The sequence below is a fragment of the Camelus dromedarius genome, chromosome 4 (genome assembly GCF_036321535.1).
Source record: "Camelus dromedarius isolate mCamDro1 chromosome 4, mCamDro1.pat, whole genome shotgun sequence".
NCBI classification, from domain to species: domain Eukaryota; kingdom Metazoa; phylum Chordata; class Mammalia; order Artiodactyla; family Camelidae; genus Camelus; species Camelus dromedarius.
In genome coordinates this window covers 76,402,253-76,425,068 of record NC_087439.1, presented here as the reverse complement: position 1 = coordinate 76,425,068, position 22,816 = coordinate 76,402,253, and positions in this window count along the sequence as shown.

Here is a 22,816-nt window from a genome sequence, read left to right as displayed (position 1 = left end):
AAGTTGTTAATGAGGCAGAGAAAAAGCAAGAAGGACACTGAAATATCACAGAGAGTGATGAACATAATTACCATGAATGTAGCTACCAAACCTAGGAATATGCATTTGTTTTCCATCACTGTGTAACCAACTACCACAAATTTAGTGGCTTAAAACCACAAACTTTTATTATCTCACAATTTCTGTCACTCTAGAGTTCAGGCATGGTTGTCTGGGTCCTCTGCACAGAGCTCACAAAGCTGCAGTTAAGCAAGGTGTTGGGAGGATAGCCTTCCCATTCATAACTCTTCAAGCAAACTTAGGTTGTTGGCAGAGTTTGCTTCTTGCAGCTGTAGAACTGAGGACCTCAGGTCATAGAGGCCACCCTTCTCTGCAGGCATAGTCAGCGGCTTCTTCTGGGCTAGCAGGAGAGCATATTTTAAGTCCTTTCACCTGAGTAAGTCAGAGCTACCCAGGAGATTTTCCTTTTGATTACCTCAAAATAAACTGGTTTTGGACCATAGAAACTTATAAGCTTGGAGGAGTGGCTCCATGGAGATGAAACTTAGACACTAAGGAGGGAATGCCAGCTGCCTGGTGCTTGTGTCTCTGAGAGAAACATGATGAGGCTTTTCTGTAAACTTTAGACAATCTATAAACAGAATTCAACTGCTACTTTGGGAGTGGCTACCTCTAGTAGGGTGAAGGAAAATTTTGAGGTAACACATAAAAGAGAAACAAGTAGCTCAGAGGAAGCTGAGAGAAAGGAATAAATGTCTTCTTTTCCCTCCAGCCTTGGCAGAGCCTCTAGAGCCAGCTGGTAAAGTATAAATATGCCTCAGAAAACAAAGACTAGAAGGATGGGGTTGGAACTGAGAGATGTTAGCTTATTAAGTCTCTTTTTTGGCTTCTCTGCACCCGTATATCTCCTTCTACACATAAGTGAACTTCCATAAGCACCCAGAACAACTCTTTGTGTCCACTTAGCAAGATGCAACTGATCTTCATAAAAATAAAGGCATTCATATTCTTTCCTTAAAATGAGGGTTGCAAACTCCCAACACTTACTGGATCCATCTTAGATGGAAGATAGTCATACTATTCATATTTAGTTTCTATTAACTACTCTTAAATTTGGTCACCATCCAGAGAGTATTCTGAAGACTGAATTATATTGTTAACTTTCAACAAAATATATTAACGGGAAAATGGAAAAAGAAGAAATATACACAAATACACACACATACATATATACCAAGCAAAAAAATAAATTATACATAGCTATAGCAGTCCTCAAGTCCTCAATTATAGTAGCTGGTTGTGCCACCATAGTTGATAAATTCCTTTTCCACTGTCCATTCCATGTTTTCTTTGCCTTCAGCCAAGACCTCAGCTGGTCAAAGTTTGTTATTTGGCAAATTGGCAGCAATTAATTTATTATCCCTCAGATAATCCATTTACTCATCTTTTCCTTGATTTGTTATACTAGAGCTGGACCCTGGAAATATTTCTTCCTTGTCAGTTGGTACAATGTTAAGCTCTTGAGCTTAATTAGTAGTGGGTGCAAGAGGGACAAAACAGGATTAAGGCTTTTCTCTTCCTGGTTCCAGTAAACTCTCTCCTGCCTGCTCCTGTGACACATGGCTTCCAGGGTCTTTTGCACCATTCTGTGATCCTCATTCCCCAGCAAGTGTCTGTGGCAACACTGAAAGTGGCTCCTCAATGAATTCTGCTGGTATTCTCAGTGGCTTCCTGCTGAGTTTTATAGGCACAATAATGGGGTAATTTTCTGTGGAGCTTTGGCAGGACTTCTGTGGAAGCTTCCCAACAAAGTCTCAACAAAGTTTCAGAGGCCAGTTTTCTAGTAATTTTTATTTCCCCACACTAACACAAAGTTTCCTCTTTGGCAGCCTCAACCTACATGATCTTAATGAACTAATTCATCATCCAGTGGATCACAATCACATGACCTCTAATGAGATCTGAATCTCAGACTTAGAGGGGTTCTCTTGCAAAGCTGTTTCTTCCTTTGGTTCTTTGCCTCAGTCTTTGAGGTAGTGGATGCTCCCTATAGCTGCGATTTCTGCATTCTTTGGAGCTTTCTTAGCCTTTTAGTAGTTAAACCCTACTAGGGATTACTAGTTAATGTGCTCTTCATGTTAATTTTTCCTATTCAAATTCCTGTTTACTGACTAGACCTTGACTAATACAGAACTGGTATCAGAAATGGCCCAAGAAAATGTGTACAAAGATGAGATTCCGGTATTGGTTCGGTTGTGCCATTAGTCTTCGCAATGCCGAGCTCTTTGTAAATGAGAAATAGGATGATAATAATCCTTGGCATGCAGTGGCATCACAATTAATCAATCTATTACCTGTGTTTGATTTTGATGAATTGCCTACTGAAGAAACTACCTTGAGATCCAAAACAACAGCTGTACTCGAGTGTTATGGCAGAAAGGTGACAACAGGTCTGTGGTGTGGATGGAAACTCCTGAAAGAACTGCACTCTCACAAATAAAAAAATGACAAGCTCGGTTAATTTAACACTTAAGCTATGATCTGAGAACCAGGGAGTTTCTGTGACAACCTTAAAAGAATCTCTCATTTATTTATTTATTTTTGGTAGCCACAGGGCTGATGTTAAAATGAAGTGCAAAATTAAATTGAGTAGGTTGAAATCAGAATCTTACCATGTTTTTTATGTGAAAGTTAGGGCAACAAATGGCAAATAATGAGATTCAAAAACTTTTAATGAAGACATCTGTTTGGATACAAATGAAACTAAAAATCTTAAACCCCAAGTCACTCTGAGCTTTTGTTGCTAGTGGAAATAGGTTGTCTTCCTATGTCTACAAATATTAACCTACCTTTTCATGAAACCCTTGTGTTGTCATAATTTAGGGCAGATGCCTTGCAGGCGTAAGCCATTCTCCTCAAGAACCAAAACAATTACTCCTTGTTGCCACTAGATCCCTAACTAGGATAAAGTCTCAGGCTATGCCTGGAGGTCAGGAATACACCATGATCTGGAAGGAAATAGCTTACACATTAAAAGAGTGATAATATATGTATACATACATGTGTGTACTTACATGTATTTATATACACATATGTATATATGTACTTTTATATTTATATTCATTACTCAACGAAAGATTATAAGATGTACATATCAACAGAAACATCGTGAATAAGTGGGAGAGTAGATTCCGAGAGTGTCCATGAAAAAAGGTAAGGCTATATGAACCCAAATTTATTAATTTGGGTGCACTTACTTAAGACTACTAATTTAATGTGTTGGCTTAGACATTTGGAATGACCTTTAATAGGTCACTTGGTTTGATGACTGCAACTTGAACTCAATAGAGACCAATGTTTAATGAGGTGGATATGTCAGAACTTCCCCAGCATGATATGGAGGAAGGAATCCAAATGCATCAAGAATAGGACAGTTGGAATGGACTAATCACATGCAACCTACACATCTATTCCATAACTATATCCTCCTAGAAGGTCCACAGACATTCCCTGCATCAAAGTGTTGAGAAATATATTGTTGAGGGGATTCCTGCATCCTTGAAACAGTCTATGGTTTCTCTCTTTATAGCCCAGACATGACCATAGGGGATGCTGTCATTGAGATGGGTTCTTCAAAGTCAATGAGGATGATAGAATCCTAAAGTAGCAAAGTTACAACACATAAATGCCAAAGATAATATGGGAGCATTATGAAAAAAGGCAGCAGAGATGTACTGGTGATGAGAATGCCCTGGCCTACAGGGATATTTTGTTATGAATACCCAATCATGGTGTTCCTAGGAATGTAATAGATGGGAAGCCTATTAGAGTATTGCTTGCTACATGTAAAAGAAAAATTCTCTAGGTTTGAAGACTAAAGATCTTACTTAAGTTAACATAGTGGAGAATTATCCACATTGGCTCCCCTACACATGTGGCAAAGGTTTGATGGAGCATGTAGAACTTACCCTGCTACCAAGAGAGTAATATCACATCCCCATTAAACTCACCAGTTTGGCTTGTACAAAAGTCAGATGGATCTTAGATAACTGACTGGGGACAACTGCAAACAAAATTGGATAGTGACTCCAATTTCACTGTTTTTCTATATGTAGTATCTTTACTAGCACAAATCAACATGGCCCCTGGTATTGAACTATTTGATCTAGCTAATGTATTTTTCTCCATAACAATTTAAAAGGACCTCCAAAAGCAGTTTCCCCTTACGTAAATGGGTTAACATTGCATGAGCAGTTTCCTAGTGAGTAGTTCAAGGATTTCAGCCAGCTTCCCAGGGAGTCTCATAGTTCCCATAATGGTGTAGCTTCCCAGGAATTTTACCTGGTACCCAGAGGGTAGCTTCCCAGTCAGTTTCAGTGGCACCACTGCTGTCATGTTTCCAGCATGTCTCAGGAGCCCTCCTAAGCGTGTATCTACCTAGTAAGTTTCACCTTGCTTGTCAGTTTGGCCTGTTCCCTATATCTGCCATTTTTGTATTTCTTGGCATTTTTTTTTTTTTACCATTTAGTAGTTAATTTATCAGTTAATAATGATTCTTTCTGTTATATTCACCTGTTCAGATTACTGCTATGGTCTTCTCCTGTCATCGGACTCTGACAGAAACAGTAGTTAAATTTTGCCACTTGGTGTCTACTCTTCTGGGATCCCATTAATCAGGGACCCCATCCCAATGGTATTTCCGTCATTATAACAGGCCTACACAGGAAAGCCACACAGAGCTCTTCAAGGAGGCTGTCCCTAATATATTTCTCAAAGTCTTACAAAAGAGAGTGTCCTCTAGGAGCTGAAAGGGTATGAAGTGGGCAGGATGGGTATGCAGGTTACATATAACAAACCAATTCCTAAATCCCTACATCCAGAGGATTTTTGGTTCCTTTTGCTACATTATGCCAAGGAAGTTCAGGCATCGCAACCTCATTATCTTAGGCCATGGTTATTTATAAGTTTGAGTTGGCCAACCAAGTAAGTCAGAGTCCTTCCAGTGACATAAGCTAACACACTAAATCTAGAATCTGTGATAAATGTATGCATATCAATAAATTTGGGCAGATTCTTTGTTATATTCCATCCTTTTTGGTTATACTCCATCCTTTTTGGTTATACTCTTACAATCCACCTCCATGAATATGTCCTGATTTTTGTTGACATAAGTTAGAAAAATATTACAATTCTTTTGATGTATAAGTGATTTTTTTTTTACCAGATCGGACTATAATTACCATCCTTACAGCATGGGGAATCTCACCATAGTTATTGATCTATTGTATATGAAAGGTGACTGGATGTGTCTAGAAGATAACTGACATCTCCTTTCAAGTCAGCTTTCTCAGGAGAGGTAATTTCAAGCCCAGAAAGGCTAGTCTCCTCAGAAACAGGATGACAAACTGCTCAGGTCACATGATTAACAGCTGTGTCGGAGTCTCAACCAGACATCCTCAAGCCTCGTTTCAGACTTCCACTCCTTCGCTCAGTGCTTTAACCTTCTCATGTGAGAGACTTGGTGAGGCTGTGAAAACTTACACTGTAATCATGTAACCTGCAGAATTTAATTGTTTGATTTTCAGTGGTATTGACCTTGCAACTATAAGAAATAAACAATTTTTAATGGCTGCCTTAGACATTTTCTTATTATTTGACTATCATGAGATGAGAATTTAAAGACATGAGGTTGTTACCTTCTTTCTATAAGCGCTACACTGTACTCAGAGGAATCCATTCCACACAACAGTATTTGTAATTGTAATTATCATCCTAATAATAAACCCTAGCAGCAACTTAGCTCCCAAAACACTTACTTAAGTAGATGTTATTTTTTCAGGTTAAACCACAGAATAATATGACTAATTATGGTACCAATAAATAGCATGGATTGTGAGCATCCCATTTTTCATTGTTGATGAGATCAGCACTACATTCGGGTTTAAGGACATGGCAAAATTAATAATATCAAAAGTGCATCTTCAAGAGTCTACTTTCTTTAACTCCTTCTGACATCGATTTCAGTGTCATTCAAGGACCAACCAAGAAACATAAAACACTCCCCTCAAACAGAGCAAATTTTATATAAGAAATTGTTACTACAGATAAAATTTTTAACTAAATAACTGAAAAGTCAGTAAGAGAACATTAAGGTATCAGAGAGGTAACAATTGAAGGAAGCAGGTATCATTTCTAGAATAGAACAAAGAGAATGGAATCATTGAAAATTAGAAACATGCATGGGAGAGTCTTCAGACCTGAAACTTAAACCATTGAGGAGGATGTTCTGCTTAACCATTACTGATGTGTCTTCGATTTCACAGAAAGGGCATTTATGGGGCTGGAACCCAGGACACACTCTAGGGTGGGAAGACCAGCTAGTCTGGAATCTCAGGAGGGGACCCCTGCAAAGAGACTAGTCTGCAAGTGACAGAATAACTGAAAACTGAATTCAGCTGCTGTTCTGGAAAGTAACTGCCTCTGTTGGGCTGAAGACGCACTAGTGAGGTACCACGCACAGGAACAGAAGCTCCATAGGCAGGCCACAGGAAACGAATGGAAAGAAGTTAAGTCTCTTCTTCTTCCCTTAGACTAGTAGTCTCTCTGGAATGTCCTGTTGGCAAAGACTGATAGGGAGACAGCTGGCAAAGCAGAAATGTTCTTCCTAGGGTCCCAAACCAAGCCTCACAAACCACAGTATAGTTTGATGAGTTTGGAGTGGAACACCCAAAACAGAAGCCTTACAGAATCTGTTGCAACTTTGTTTAACATTCAACGTAACATTCTTGTGGGTCTTGTATGGAATAAGATTTGTGGTCTGGGCTTTAGAATTATGTCCATGTGCATGCTCTTAATTAGAATACATAAGAAACAGGATATTTATGTTTTAGTTATGGATCTTGGCTTGCAGGCAAATAAAACTGATTTTGGACAACTTAAGCAAAAAGAAAATGATCGGATAGATGTGGAATAGAACACATAACTTGAGAAACTTAACAATCAAGAATTGAGAGGCAGAAACCAAGAACTTCTTGCCAAAACCATAGATGGGATGCAACTGATAAAAACGGTAAACTATGATCATTGTTTTAAGTTTCACAATTATTTTATAAAGTATAGTGAAATTAACAATCAGAAGTTCACACACTTCTGTACTGCAAAAACACATTCAGGTAAAATTGCCATTTTCTTGGTACACATTTTGTTATTGACTAATAGAGGGTAGAGTTAATACAGAGTAATTTTTATCACATTTAAGGATAACTGTTAGCATGCCTGTCTCCTGCTCTCATTATTTACCCAATATAATTTAAAATAGTACCAATTATTAATCTCTTAGTATCAATTACATGTTTTTCAAGCAGAGTATAAAAGAAATAATAGAAATAAATTAGCTTAGCATGTATTGGGATCTTGACCACAAATACTACTAATCTTTAAATCTTTTTTTTAAATTTAAGTATAGTCAGTTTACAATATTGTGTCAATTTCTGGTGTACAGCACAATGCTTCAGTCATATGAATATACATATATTTGTTTTCATATTCTTTTTCACCATAAGCTACTACAAGATATTCAATACTATTAATTTAATTTTGCCCTAAGAGACATATAATGAATTTGATATAAAAATAGGTAGGTAAATAAAAATGAAATGCACAACTTTAATTTCAAAGGGAGAATTAGACACACATTTAATTTTATTTTTGGTCAGTGAGAAATAAACTTAAGTGAGGTTGTTTGGCATATCATGCCAAAGTTGTTAAGGGATTTGAAAGCTTGTTTACTAATCTCCAAATTAATATAGGGGAAGGAAATTGTTCAGGAAAAAGAGACAACCAATATAATCTTGCTCTCATAAAAATATTAAATATTTAACTCAAAGGCCTAATTATTAATGAGAAAAGTTAAATTCACTCATTTTTCAAAAGCAAATAAAGATATATAAGGCAGTGCTAAAATCAGATCAATATGACTAACTACTATAATTTTGCCTCTCTTTCATTCATGCCTTAAGTTGTGTTTTACTTTATCAGTTTAATTGCAAGAAAAATAGAAAAGCACACTGAAACTTTAAGATATACTTTGAGGCCAAGGAGGATGTTCCCAAAGTGTGATGATCCGTATTCATAAAAGCTTTAATGAATATATTGGCAATAAAATCACTGTTGCAAAGTTCAAAATTATGTGTGACAGCTTCAGAAAATGGTGGCTTAATTTTTTTGTATTTAATTCATAATACTGATAAGAAGCTTGATTTAATACATTACTGTAAGTTTAGGAAGGGATGTAATGGTTTGAATCTTATGAAATTCATTTTATGAAAGTAGGTATCTTTATCACATTAATGAAGTTATTAATTATGTATTTCTAGAGGAAGAAGATAGGGAGGTATATAACATGGACAATCACCTCAATAGCAAATTTCTAAGTTTTTCCACCCACCTTGATTTAATTTCTCTTACCTGTAACTTCCATTTCCCAACAAAAAAATGTGAAGATGAGAATAAGGTTCAAAAGAACTGGAAAATCAAATGAGATATTCTAAATGTGAATAAAGATATTTTTCCAGTTTGAAATTATAACTGTGTTTTTTCTTGATTTAAAAAAATATTTTATTGAATACAAAGAAGGAGTTATTTATCTCAAGTCATGTTTTATTATTTGTTTTACAGAGGAGATTTATCAAAGACAAGGTTGAAAGCATTTTTCAGTAGTTAAATGTAGGCTTTAAGTATATAAGGCTAGTTTCTGATTCAAATCACTGTATAAATCTTAATAAATTATGGCTTAGAGGGGTAACATGGACTAATTGAAGTCACATGACTAGTCATTAAAAATGGATGTTAAAAACAGATACATTTCATTTCACCGTATTTAAGAATTATTCTATGTCAAATACTATTGAAAGCAATAGAAATACCAAAAAAAAAAAAAAAAAAGAGAGAGAGAGAGAGAAGCAATTACTTCAGGTCATTCTTATTGGTAGTAAAATATTAAATACATATATACATAATAAAAGAAAAGGCAACCAACTTAATAAGTATCATAAGTGGTGCTAAGCTAGCACATAGAATGGGTACCTATCTGAAACTATGGAATTGAGGAAGATTTAGGGGAAGATACAAGGAAAGGTTTCCTGTAGCAAATTACCTTCAGTACCTGGGCATAAATGAGAAGCTGAATTTTCTTAAAAAAACAAAAATAATTTCAAGTAGAAAATATTTTTCTTCAGAGTTTTGAAGGTAAGAGGGTACTACATTTGGGTGTTATCCATATGACAGCAGGAATGTGTTGTCTGTTTTATTCACTGAAGTATCCAAAGGGCTTGGAATAGTCTCTGGCATACAATGGGCACACAAATATTAGTTGATTGAATAAATAATTTATGAAGGAGGAAATGTAAGCAGGAGTCAAATAATGAAGGAGTGTTTATGCAATGATAAATCTTGTAACTTATAAAAAGAATAGGAAGTCACTGAAGGAATTGAAAAACAGAAATGGTAAGCTTAGGCTAGGTATTTTAAGAAAATTAATGGCTAGCTGGAAAATTGAATCAACAGGAAAATGAAATGAAATGAATAAAAAGAAAAGGCATATCAATTAGGATTCTACTGAAGTACTGAAGAATGGGACTGCTAGAGGCAGCAGAACTGCAGATTAGTAGAAAAAGTCACAATATGTACATTAAATAGAATCTAAACTTTGTGTAATTTTCTGTATGTGTTGACCTCAGGAAGAAGTAGCAAGTTGGTTTGTGGCTTGAGAAAGGAGGTGACTAGTGCTGTTATTTGATGAAATTGACATGATAGGAGGAATAATAATGTCGGTAAAAAGATGGTGTATTACATCATGGACACACTGAGTTTGAGAGCTCCTTTGGATACCTACATGAGGATGTCCTTGTGGATAACTGCATATAATGATCTCTATCTCAGGAGAAATATGGGATTGGGTATTCAGATTTGATGATGTTAGTATATCAATGCTTGTTGAAACCTTAAGAATGGCTGATGTAGGGATGTTGCAACTTTCATCCAACTCTCCCAACATTTTGTTTCTTCCCATTCATAGTGAACACTCCTGCCTATAATTAAAATTGTCAGCACATGTCCCTCCGCAGATCCTCACTTTTCAGAACCCCAGACCTCCACTGGTTTATGTTGAGTGTTAGGTGGAGTTACAGTGCTTAGAGATTAAAATACATACATGTTCTGTTTTTTTCTTCACGTTCCTGCTGCTGGCTGAGACATTTAGGTAGGCCACAGTTTGCTATAAAAAATCCTGCTTGAATAGCCACCAGGAGCTTGGCGGATGTTAATAAAGCAACATTATATTTATCACTATACCATCTAATATCTATACCTCCCATTAGTAGAATCACCTTAAAAAATCATGAGGGGGAACTAAAAACAATAAAAAATTACTGTAAGTCCCTAACAGTTAAAAGTCACCAATGAGAAAATAAAGAAGTATTGCATAGTGGATCCAAATTCTGAGTTTTAAGTCAAAGAGACAGAAAAAGAGGCAGGCACAGATTTTGGAATTCTCAGGGCAGTAGGCTCATAAACCCTTTACCACCATGACACACACAACCTCACTAACACTATTTGCCTTGCGGTCATCAAGATTAATCTCATTTTGATGTTTATCCTTTTTTTAAATGACAGGTCATATCTCTGTTTATGCCCATAGGAAACTAAGATTTTCTAGACCATTTTTCATCTCTTAAAATCCAAAATGGTTCATATCTATTATATTTTTTGATCTTAACTCTCACCCTTATTGGCTCCTAAAATATGCCCACTGTCTGTCATCAGCAAAATCAATTACATCTTCAATCTCTTATCAGAATGCATACCTTGCTTACCTTCTTGGTCTGTCTTAAATCTGGTACATCTTTGGAGCTTAGACCAGTTAAGAACTTATTTACGTGCACATAGCTATTAAAGACTGAATTTGTCTTTCAGACTCAAGCTTCCTGCTTCCAAAGAGAGCCTGGAGCCAGGCCTTACTGCCTCTTTCCTCAGAGATCATTACTCACCTTCTCAACACCATTCAGACTGTACTGTAACTCAGTGTCTTTTAGAAAAACAAATATAATACAACCTAAAATTCTTCTTTCTTAAATTTCATTTTAAAATACTATTCTACATTTGTCCTCATTCTTCCAGTATAAACACCACAAGAATCTCAAATACATTATGTTTAAAATGAGGTATTTCATATTCCCCACCATCTTGGTCTCGGTAATTCATGCCATGTAGTAGTTCAAACAAAGGAATTATAGTCAATTTGCTTTCCCTTCTCACTCATCTCTCCACATTAATTAAGTGGAGCCTACATACCAAATAGGTATGCCCAAAGTCACTTCCTAAATTTTGGCTTTCTGTCTTTCACACAAGTCTCCTGCAACACCTTTCCACTCACCCTTCACATTACCAAAGCTGAACCCAACTTGTATACTTCCTTAGATTCACTTGGCTATAGGGTTCTAATTTTTCCTACTGATATCCCCTGATATTAATCCCCGCATTCTTATAGGTGACAGAGAGATTTATTTCTTTGAAGGAACAATTTAACTTTCAACAACACTCTCATGAAAGACCACGCTGCTATAGTGCTCCCCTTGCTTATTTAGCGGCTCCCATAATCATGGAATAACTCAGTATTGCCTGACCTCATGCTTTATATAACCCATCTCTTAATTGAACTCCACAGGTTTCCTGGTCACTAGTGAAGCAGCATGAAATTCCAAGTGATATGCATGGTGCCCACACGAATGCACGACTAGGTCACACAGTTGCGAGCTGGAGGTAGGCAGGGTGCTGCTCACTCTTCCCTCCTCGCTGACTGCCCTGTGCTCATGACTTGTGGAGGCCACTACTGCTGTCAAGTGGGATCTGGCTTCATTAGAAGCTACCAGAAAGGGCTGGATGATGTAACATGAAAATGTATGCGAGTTAGCATCCAGAGGATAAACTCTGAACCATGAGTTACAGGAGACAGTGAAGAGGTAGCTGTAAAATTGTTTTCATTTCTCCTGAGAAACTGATTTAAGACTCAGTATTTTAATATAGATTTTTGACATAAGATTTAAGGTTGTATTTTTTTCGAGGATATAATTGTGATCATATTGATCAAGTCATGCTCAGGGCAGCCTCTAGGAGAGCTTCCCTCAGGAGTCTTTCCTAGAACCGAAAGCAAATTCTGACAACAGATGCTCGGGAAAAGTAAATAAGTGGTATGTTACAGTTTCCTCCAGTTACACTCCAAACAATGAACATAGCCACAAAAACTAATGTCTGGACACCATAGTTGTAGGTCAGTATCACATAATGATATATGTGTGTGTGTGTGTCTGTGTGTGTATCCGTAACATCACTCCAGAAAGTATCTCAAAAGACATCATTTCATAGGTAAGCCACCAATCCATCTCACAGAGTTGCAGGGTACTGCATCTTCAGATTCCCTGTGTTTACACCATGGAGAAAGCCCTAAGCATCATGTTTTTTATCAGAAAATAATTATTTGCAGGCTGGTGTACATCAGATACTATTTCAAAATATAGACAACTGAATAAATCAGTTAAAGGAGAAAATCAATACGGATGACGGAGGCTGTAGGCTTTGTTTGAGACTTCAAAATTTATCCTTGAGATGTTTCTATGCAAATATGTTTCACTTGATTTTATCTTCTCACTGTTCTAAGATCACACCACAGTTTACCATGCTAATTTGTAATTTTGCTGTTGGTGGGGTACATAGCCAGAATAATTACATTTCAAAGATGACTGAATATAAAATAGTAACCTTTTCATCTAAACAAATGTATTAAAATTGAATAGTGTTTGATGAAATGTGTACCAAATCTACACTAGAGAAAATTTTGAACTCACAAAGAAATCAGAGATGGGATGAGAAAACTTAACCCAAGAGCTGCTTTTAGTGGAGGGGTGCCAGATGTATGACAGTTCTTTATACTACAAAGGGTGGAAATGGTAGTTACCCAGCAATTTGGGCAAAAAACAGACAATAATTTATGTAACTGCATTCAGCTAGTAGTCAGAGACAAAGTTATTTACTGTGAAGAAAGCTTTCTTTTCAAAAAGGCATTGAAGTTTCATGAGAGGTAAGGAGGACAAAGTGCCAGCCAAAAAGAAAAACTAGCTATATCAGCAGGAGAGGGAAGGAAAAAAGAGTATTAGATGACTGGAAGTTGAGTTTTATTAAGCTCTGCTGTCCTTCTCTGACTGTAGATTTTCTCCAGCAGCATGAAAACACAGTATATTATTACACTCCTATTATACCTTTGTGTTTCCCTTATCAGATAGAGCATGAAAAATTAGAGCTCTAGTTTATAGAGAAAATTCACAAATCTGCTGGGCTCTATCTTCAATTGAAGGGCCATCTGTTGTGACCTGGAGATCCACTGTCATTCTAAGCACAATATAAGTGAAAACTAACTCATCATTATTTTCTCAAAAATTCTCTTCCAGACTTTGCCACTTCCGTCATTAGTCACTACTTTTCTTCTATTTACCTAATTTGGAAAAATTTTAAATATCCACAGGTACATTATCTAATGCTTCCCCCAGTCTAATTAATAATTGATGTTGATTAGTCCATTCTTATCATTTGCCTTCATGCATTTCTTCTTTTCCATGCTTGCTGCTCCTGTCCTATTTATAAGCACAGCTTCACATCCAGGCTATTGAATCACATCCGGAAGGACATTTTAATACTGTGATTACATAAGTTCTGAAATTTACCTAGTACAAAAAAATAGTTGCAGCATTTAATAATTTTGAAGGCCTGAGAATGTTCCTTAGCATGTCAAATCACAATATGCTCATCTGTAAAGTAAATTTAAGATGAAACAATAAACTATTCAATTTGTTGAGTTTAAGTATTGCTTTCAAGAAAAGTCATATTACTTTGGTGTTCTGCCTGCTTGTCTAGCAGCATAACATGTTTTTATAATATGCTTTTAAATTACCCTTTGAAATTTTAAAATGTAATTTTTCAGGAATATGATTTTACTTACAACTCCAAACTCGAAATGTAGAGAAAGCAGAGACTTGGGTGAAAGGGATATTTTTCCATGCTATCAAAGGTTCTCTAAACTAAATAAAAAGAATGTTAGCAACCCTTTTTCCTGAAGTCAGTGTGCCTGTTATAAGAGCCAAAGTTGGAATTCACAGTGAGCTTGATATTGCCATAGTTAGATTAAAAATTATGATCCTATAATTATAATATGAATTTTTAAATCTCCTGAGAAATATTCCATTTAAAAGAGAAGATCAATAAAATAATGCCATTTGCAGCAACATGGATGGACCTAGGTATTATTATACTAAGTGAAGTAAGTCAGACAGAGAAAGACAAATATGATATGATATCACTTATATGTGAAATCTGAAAAAAAAAAAGGACACCAATGAACACATTTACAAAACAGAAACAGACAGACAGAAAACAAATTTACCAAACAAACTTTGGTAACTTTGGTTACCAAAGGGTAAGGAGGTGGAGGGATATATTAGGAGTTTGGGATTAGCAGATACATACTACTATATACAAAATAAATAACATGGTCCCACTATATAGCATAGGGAAATATATTCAATAGCTTGTAAATAACCTTTTCCAATGAAAAGGAATATGAAAATATATATAATTGAATCACTATGATGTACACCAGAAACTAACACAACATTGTAAGTCAACTATACTTCAATTTAAAAAAAAATTAAGTTAATATACTAGCAAAGGAAAAAAAAATAAAAAGAGAGGCAGAGAGAGATCAGTCTTCAAAAGGGTATCTGGATTAGTTTATGACTGTACATGTGGAATCTTCTCACAGGGAAATTTAATAGTGTGTATGACACGTTAAACATAATAGGATTGGGGAGTTTTGATTACCAATGTTAATGAGTATTTGTGTCAAATAAAAAAAAATTTTGATTTTCCAAAACATAGTGAGAAAAAAGTATTAGTTTGTGAAAATTAGTATAAGTTCATACAACATTTATTTCTCTCACTTTAAAAATTTCCATCCGAATATTGCAAAATATTTAAAAGATCCTATAAAGTGTGCCTTGATTTTAAAAACAAATATGTCTGCCTCAAATATTGTATCCTGTACTAGTCTTCTATTGTGGCTATAACAAATGACCATAAATGTAGTGACTTAAAACAACACAATTATATGTTACAGTTCTAGAGGTCAGAAATCTGACAAAGTTCTCCCTGGGATAAAATTAAGGTGTACTAGGTTCTGGGGAAGAATCTATTTCCTTGCTTTTTCAGTTTCTAGAGGCTGCCAGCCTTTCTGGGCTCATAGCTCATTCCTTCTTCAAGGTCAGCAATATTGAATCTCTCTGATGTTTCTTTCTGTGGTCACATCTCTCTGACTACATCCAATAAAAAATTCCCTGCTTTAAAGGATTCACGTGATTAGTCCACCTGGATAATTCAAGATAATCTTTCTTTCCATCTCAAGGTCCTTAACCTTTATCGTACTTGCAGAGTCTCTTTTGCCATTTAAAGTAACATATTCAATTTCTAGTTCTAGGGATTAGAATACTGACATCTTGGTTGGGGGAAGGGTGTGTGTGTGCATCATTCTACTTCACACTTATGTTTACATCACTGCAGTTTTACATGCTTTGAAAATGTTATTTGTCAATAGCAGTTTCTGACAGAAAAAAGTCTTGGTAGATCCACAGGTATTATTTGTGTGTGTGTGTGTGTGTGTGTGTGTCTGTGTGTGTGTGTGTGTGCGCCATGGAGGTTGGCATAGAATTTAACAAAGATACAAACCTAATATGAATTAAATGAAAAAAATTCATTGATTTTCCACGGTATTTTTTAAGCTCATTCTCTCACTGCTTCCAACCTTAGATTACAATTGGAGGACAAATATATCATCTAAATTAATTTTTTACCTCTTCAATTATTTTCATTTTTACTGCAACCCATTCATTTAATACAATTTCTTTTCAACAACATTAATGACTATACACACGAAAGCCTTATTTGGTTTTATAAATGAAGCAAAACAAATATAAATAATCTATCGTACTTGAAAGGATTTTCTCTTCTTAATTGAAAATAAATGGAACCTAAGCTAAATTAAATGAATTTTTAATCTTTCATTCCAACACAAAGGTTATTAGTTGGTACAAGTGTGTACATAGTTATAAACAGAAGAAAGAAGCAGTTGATTACTTTGGAAAAGTGTAAGCGTAATGATTTGAAATGTCAATAAGAATAAAGAATTGCATTTTAAGCAGTTCAGAATATTTTTAAATGAATTTCTCAGTATCTGCTTATGACTGTGTGGGTTTAGTAAAGAATTAATAGATCTGTTTGTGAAGGGCTCTTTATTTGATGTTTTTCTAAGCGTTTTTCTAAGAACATAAAGTGACTTCCTGTTTAAATGAAATGAAGTAGTAAAAAGGATTTAGCACACCCTTGTCAAGGACAATACGTTCATGCTGTAATTCTTTTAAGAACTCCCTTATTCTTTGCTGTGACAAATTTCAGAGGCTATTTCAGGTTTTCACGACTGTGACTTCATTTTCCTTTAACTGGATACATTTACTTCTTGAACCCCAATTTTGCCAGATGGTTAAAACTTAATTCAAATCCAAATTATTCACTCAGAGTAAAATTTAAAATGTATTAGTTCATTTCCTTCTAGTTAAGACTTTCCTACTCCATGTGAGTGTATATACATGCTAGGGTCTTATGAGCATCAGGGAGAGGTGAATGATTTTTGGTTGCATTGTTTATACTAAGATCTGAGGTATCTTTCGCTCTCACAACTGGAGCTCAACTAGAGGGCTTAAGGAGATGCTTTGAATTTGCCTCAGGTCCATCTTCTCAGGAACTCCATGCAGCTGTCCACCACCAAACTGCTTTCTACAACATTCTGTGAGCTTCCCACCTTCCAGAGCCCCAGGTGTGAAGGAGAGCAGATGTTTCCTCTCCTGTTCCTTCTCAGATCCCCCTACCCATCTGTGTATTCTTCTTCATCCTGGGAATTTATATGCTTTTGTTTGTTAATTTTGTATTGAATTACATTGGTTTATAACATTATATAACTTTCATGTGTACAAGATTATATTTCTATTTTTGTATATGCTACAGTATGCTCATCACCAAAAAGTTAGCTTCTATCCCTCAACTCTACAGTTGATCCACTTTATCCATTTTGCCCTCCCTGCCTGTCCCTCCTCCTCTGATAATTACTACTTTGTACTTTGTATTTATATATTTGTTTTTGTTTGGCTTGGCTTTGTTTACTTATTTTGTTTGTTTGCTTGTTTATGTTCCACATATGAGTGAAATTATACAGTATTTGTCTTTCCCCATCTGGCTTATTTTGCTTAGCATAATGCCCTCAACATCCATCCAGGTGGTCCCAAATGGCAAGATTTCATTCTTTTTATGGCTGAGTAATATTCCATTGGGGTGTGTGTGTGTGTGTGTGTGTGTGTATACCAAATCTTTATTCATTCATCTATTGAAAGACACTTAAGTTATTTCCATATCTTGGCTATTGTAAATAATGCTGCTAAAAACATTGGGGTGTATACATCTTTTTGAATTAGTATTTTCATTTCCCTCAGATACATACACATGTATGGAATTGCTGCATCATATGATAGTTCTATTTTTAATTAATTATTTGAGGAACTCCATACTATTTTCCATAGAGCTGCAACAATTTACATTCCTACTAACATGTATAAGGGTTTCCTTTTCTCATCATCCTCACCTACACCTGTTATTTCCTGCTTTTTTTGATAGCAGTCATTCTAACAGCCCAGAGGTAAAATCTCATTGTGGTTTTGATTTGCATTTCCCTAATGATTAGTGATGTTGAACATCTTTTCATATGCTTGCTGGCCATCTATATGTCTTCTTTTGAAAAATGTCTTTTCAATTCCTCTGTCCATTTTTCAGTTTGTTTTTTTGATGTTGAGTTGTATGGATTATTTATCTATTTTCAATATTAATTTTCCTTTTTGTTGATGGTTTCTTTTGTTGTGCAGAAGCTCTTTAGTTTGATGTAGAGTCCAATTTATTTTTGCTTTTGTTGTCCTTTCCTGAGAAGACATATCTAGAAAGATATTTTTAAGACCAGTGTCAAAGAGCAGACTGCCTATGTTTCCTTCTAGGAGTTTTCTGGTTTTAGGTCTTACATTCAAGTCTAATCCATTTTAAGTTGATTTTTATATATGGTGTGTGATGGTGGTCTAATTTCTTTCTTTTTTTTTTTTTTGGTTTTTTGTTTTTTTGCATGTGGCTGGCCAGTATTCCCAACACTATTTATTGATGAGACTGGGGCCTTTCTTCATCGTATGTTCTTTTCTGCTTTTTCATAAATGAATTATCCATATATGCTTCAGTTATTTTCTGGGCTCTCCATTCTTTTCCACTGATCTATGTATCTCTTTTTCTGACAATAACATTTGTTTTGATGACTATCGCTTGGAAAATAGTTTGAAACTAGGGATTGTGATACTTTCAGCTTTGTTCTTTTTTCTCAAGATTGCCTTGGTTATTTGGGGTCCTTTATGGTACTATATACATTTTAGAATTTTTTGTCCTATTTGTTTGAAAAATGGCCTTGGGATTTTGATAGGGATTGCATTTAATCTGTAAATTGCTTTAAGTAATATGGACATTTTACAATGTTAATTATTCTAATCCATAAGCACAAAATATCTTTCCATTTATTGGTATCTTCTTCCATTTCTCTCAACAATATCTTACAGTTTTTTGTGTACAAGTCTTTCACCTCCTTTGCTAAATTTATTCCTAGGTATTTTATTCTATTTGTTGCAATTGTAAGTGGGATAGTTTTCTTAATTTATCTTTCTGCTAGCTCATTATTACCGTATGGAGACATAACATATTTTTGTATGTTGACTCTGTACTCTACAACTTTATTGTATTTATTATTTATAATCGTTTTTGGGTGAAGCTGTTAGAGTTTTCTCTATATAAAATCATGTCACTGAGAGTTCTATTTCTCTTTTCCAATTTGGATGCTGTTTATTTATTTTCTTGCCTCATTGCTCTGGCTAAGACATTCAATACTATGTTGAATAAGAGTAGCAAGATTGGGCATGCTTGTCTTGTTCCTGGTTTTAGAAGAATAGCTTTCTGTTTTTCACCACTGAATATGATGTCAGTTATGCTGTCAGTTGTTTCATGTGTGGCCTTTATTATCTTGAGATATATTCCTTCTATACCCATTTTATTGATGAAAGTTTTATTTTTTACATAAATGGGTGTTGAATTTTTTCAAATACTTTTTCTGTAGTAAAAAAATGGAAATTTTTTTTTCTGTAGGAAAAAAACATGGGGACAGTGCTCACAGGACTTCAGCTACTGCGGTATGTACTAGATGGAATTATCCTGCTTAAAAACAGGACTTGATTTCCTTTTCTGTCATTCCAATCCTTATGCCTGTGTCTAATATTGTGCCTAAAATGTATCATCAGCACCATCAAACATTATATGGATGAATTATGTCATAAATAACATGTGAATACATCAAAAAATAAATGAATAGGAAGGAAATAGGTATACTATTATTCTACATTTAGGGATAATTTTTAAAAATAGAGGTGAATTGCAGATAATCTTGGAATAGAGAACTGAATACAATAAGAAATTTTTGTTGAATTTTGAAAAAAAAAGGGTGGAGATTCAGGGACTACTTTTTTGAGTGGGTAGAATTGCAGTTGTACGGTCACAAATAACCAGTAAAATAATATGGTTAATAAACTGTGGTCAACACTAAATATCTAAAAATGTTATAAACAGTAGCTTGGTGTTTACAACACAGACAAGTTGCAGAGTTGTTGAAAAAACAAAAAACTTTCTATTAAGTGCACTTTTGTTTTTTAGCCTCATTTGCTGAGTAATCTACAATGAAGAAGTGAGATTTTTTTTTCCAGAGTCTTAGAAGTACTTTGCATTGATCTGACTCCAGCTGGAGTCCTGGGTTCACTTCTAAGTATTTCATTTGGGCAAACTGAAGCACATGCAGAAAAGATTGAGCAGGAATACGAAAGGTTTGCAAACAATGAAATATAATAAAGTTATAGGAGGTTGAAAGGAGCTTAATAGGGATTTGATAGCTGTTTTCAAATATTTGAAGAGCTGTCATGTAGAAAAAGAATTATAATAGTTGTTCCATACAGTGCCACAAGACAAGTACTTGAAAATTTCAAGAAGGCAGATTCTAGCTAAAATAAGATGGGGCTTTTCAACAATTAGACCTGATTAAATGGAGGGAAATGTGTTAAAAAATATTAAATGCTCTAAGCAAAGTACTAAAAATCATCTATCAAAATATTAAAGAGGGAATATTTGTATTGAGTAAAAATTGGAGTAGATGAGCTCAGGCCACTTTGAATTCTAAGATTCTACTTAGTCATTCTACAAAACTTCTCATGAGTATTTAAATGACCTTGTGTTAGTACTCATTTATTTCATCAAAGTTGGCCTCAGGCATTCTTCACTTAATGGAAGCAGACAATGGAGAACTAAAAGAATGTCTATTTTCTGTATATCTCTAGCCACTCTCACTACACACATTCTTTATAATAAAATCTTCAAATTTTTAGTCCAAAGAAAACAGGTATATGTAAGTCAGTTAGGGATTTAGGAAGTTTATGTTTAGAATTTGGATTTAATTCTTATGCAAATTTCTAAAATAATTAATTTTGAGAAAGAAGAACAGTCAACACAATTGGCAATTAAAATAATAATAGATATATGTAGGTCAATAGAATAACAAATCTAAAAATAGACACATCCATATACAAAGCAAATTTAGTTTTGATGAAAATGCCCAAGTAACTCAATGAAGAAGATAGTCCAAATAGTGCTTGCACAATTGGGCATTTACATGGGGAAAAAACACTTTATCCTTTACTTCACATCATAAATAGAAATTAACTTGAAATGGTATATAAACCTAAATTTATCAGCTACAACTATAAAGCTACTAGAAGAAAGTATAGGATAAAATTTGTGGTCTATAGTTAAACAAAGATTTCCTAGATAGAATACAAAAAGCACAAACTATAAAAGAAAAAACTGATAAACTGAACTTCATTAAAACTAAAGTCTGCTCTTCAGATGATACTATTAAGAAAATGAAAAGGCAAGCCATGGATTTGGAAGAAATATTTGCATAACATTTATATGATAAAGAAGTTGCACTTAGGACATATAAAGCACTTTTACAACTCAACAATAAAAGACAAACAACCCAATTAAATAACAGGCAAAAGATCTGAACAGACACTTTATCACATAAACTACATTGTTGGCAAGTAAGCCCATGAAAAGGGGCTCAAAATCACTAATCTTTAGGAAAATGCAAACTAAACCACAATAAGTTGGCACTCTATACCTACTGAATGGGAATACACACACACACACACACACACACACACACACATACACACACACGAAAATGAAAATGTTTGAAGTATCTTATCTAGTAAAACACACAATTATCATACAATCCAGAAATCCCACTTTTCAGTATTTACCCAAGAGATATAAAAACATATCTACACATAGCCTCTTAGGTGAATGTTTATAGTAGGTTTATTCATATTTGTCAATGGCTAAAATAATTCAAATGTTCACCAAACAGGGAGTGGCTAAACACACAATGGTTGATCCATGCAATTGGAATACTATTCATAAGGAAAAATAAATGAACTATTAATACTTGCACCAGCATGAATGAATTTCAAAATTTTTCTTCTAAGTGAAAGAAGCCACACAAATAAGGTATAAAGTGATGATTCCACTTAAATGACATATTGGAAAAGGCAAAATAGAGGGACAAAACTCAAATAATGTCTGGGGTGGGGAAGGAAATGGAGGAAGGCAATTGACCACCATGGGTGTGAAAAAGCTTTTTGGTATTAATACCATAAAGAGTAGCATTTTAAAATAAAAATTTAAATAATGAGATATATTATAAATTGACATGACACAATTTTTAATGAAAATGTGTCAAAATGCTACATATGTGCCAAATACACATAGCAGCAAAAAAAAAAAATGAGTGTATTGTCTCTTGCTGCATAATGACATTACCACAAATTTAGCAGCTAAAACACTTTTTTTTATCTCACAGTTTCTTTGGATCAGGAGTCTGGACACAGATTAGCTGAATCCTCTGTTTTCCAGTCTCATAAAGTTGTACTCAGGGCATGCACCAGGGCTGGCTTCTCATCTGGAGGCTCAATTGTGATGAGGTCCTTTTCCAAATTCATGTGACAATCATGTGACAATCATGTGGTTGTGGGCAGCACTCAGTTTCCTATAGATTGTCAAACTGACGACCTCACATTCTTGCTGGATATTACTTGAAGCCACCCTCAGTCTTTTGCCCTATAAGCCTTTCCAACCAGCAATAAAGCCAGCAATAAAGTGTATCTCCCTGAAAGATCGGCATTACAGTTTTATATAACATGACCATATACAATCATTTACATCCCATCATTTTTGACATATTCCATGGGTTAGAAGCAAATCACAGAATCCACCCACACTTAAGAAGAGTACATTACATAAAGGCTTGGTTACCTAGACAGAAGGAGCATGTGTACCAACTCAGTGTCTATTTGCCACAAAGAGTAGTAAAGTTACTATAAATAAGTTGATGCATCTAAGTAAACATTAACTAATTGGGGTAAGTTAAGTACACAAGATAAAAAGTAACATAATGGTAGATTATGAATTATAATATATGCAAATGATT